The sequence below is a fragment of the Ctenocephalides felis genome, unplaced genomic scaffold, assembly GCF_003426905.1.
Source record: "Ctenocephalides felis isolate EL2017-DRISC unplaced genomic scaffold, ASM342690v1 CF-g0.4_SCAFFOLD_01886, whole genome shotgun sequence".
NCBI classification, from domain to species: domain Eukaryota; kingdom Metazoa; phylum Arthropoda; class Insecta; order Siphonaptera; family Pulicidae; genus Ctenocephalides; species Ctenocephalides felis.
This window is the reverse complement of record NW_020538040.1, coordinates 111,200,382-111,202,090: the sequence shown is the minus strand read 5'-3', so window position 1 is coordinate 111,202,090 and position 1,709 is coordinate 111,200,382.

Genomic DNA, 1,709 nt, shown 5'->3' with positions numbered 1-1,709 from the left:
TCAGTAGGCTTGACAGTCGAAAACTTGTACATGCTGTACATGTGACACTTCTTCGGTATCTACCTAGCTATTTTGTACAACGTGCGTGAGTCAACACGTAAATCAAAACTTATCGACAAATTCCAATACTAGAAATATTCATTATTTCTTTCAATAACCATAATGTCAAGAGAATAGTTATAAATATTTTGTAAGTTTACGAAATATATGTTTTTAAGAGAAACTTTTCATAATTTTTTAATATAAATATATGATATAATTCATTAAATTCTAAATAAGGAGGATGTTTTTTGCTAAATTTCTTGGAAATGCGTACAAGTTGCTAATAAGCAAAGTACGTATAAGTTATCTATAATACAAAATGCGTGCAAGTTGTCAATGTGTAAAATACGTGCAAGTTGTCAATTTGCAGAATGCGTGCAAGTTGTCAATTTGCAGAATACGTGTAAGTTGTCAATGTGCAAAATACGTGCAAGTTGCTATTTTTATTTAATTTTTGTAATATACTCTAAATAATTAGTAACTTCCAACCTATAAATATTTCGATTCTTTTATAATAAAATATTCAGTATATTTATTTCCTTTTAAACAAAATATTCAGTATTTATATATAATTTCAAACTACATCTAGTAAACTTTTAGGGGACATTTGCGAGTAAGCCTAACCTAGAATCTTGCATCGAAACAGGTTAAAAACATTTTCCGGCTTTTTGAAATCAGTAACTTACGGGTGCATCAGACTACATCAAGTAAACTTTTAGGGGACATTTGCGAGTAAGCCTAACCTAGAATCTTGCATCGAAACAGGTTAAAAACATTTTCCGGCTTTTTGAAATCAGTAACTTACGGGTGCATCAGACTACATCAAGTAAACTTTTAGGGGACATTTGCGAGTAAGCCTAACCTAGAATCTTGCATCGAAACAGGTTAAAAACATTTTCCGGCTTTTTGAAATCAGTAACTTACGGGTACATCAGACTACATCAAGTAAACTTTTAGGGGACATTTGCGGGTAAGCCTAACCTAGAATATTGCATCGAAACAGGTTAAAAACATTTTCCGGCTTTTTGAAATCAGTAACTTACGGGTACATCAGACTACATCAAGTAAACTTTTAGGGGACATTTGCGAGTAAGCCTAACCTAGAATCTTGCATCGAAACAGGTTAAAAACATTTTCCGGCTTTTTGAAATCAGTAACTTACGGGTACATCAGACTACATCAAGTAAACTTTTAGGGGACATTTGCGGGTAAGCCTAACCTAGAATATTGCATCGAAACAGGTTAAAAACATTTTCCGGCTTTTTGAAATCAGTAACTTACGGGTACATCAGACTACATCAAGTAAACTTTTAGGGGACATTTGCGAGTAAGCCTAACCTAGAATCTTGCATCGAAACAGGTTAAAAACATTTTCCGGCTTTTTGAAATCAGTAACTTATGGGCACATCAGACTACATCAAGTAAACTTTTAGGAGACATTTGCGAGTAAGCCTAACCTAGAATCTTGCATCGAAACAGGTTAAAAACATATTCCGGCTTTTTGAAATCAGTAACTTATGGGTACATCAGACTACATCAAGTAAACTTTTAGGGGACATTTGCGAGTAAGCCTAACCTAGAATCTTGCATCGAAACAGGTTAAAAACATATTCCGGCTTTTTGAAATCAGTAACTTATGGGTACATCAGACTACATCAAGTAAACTT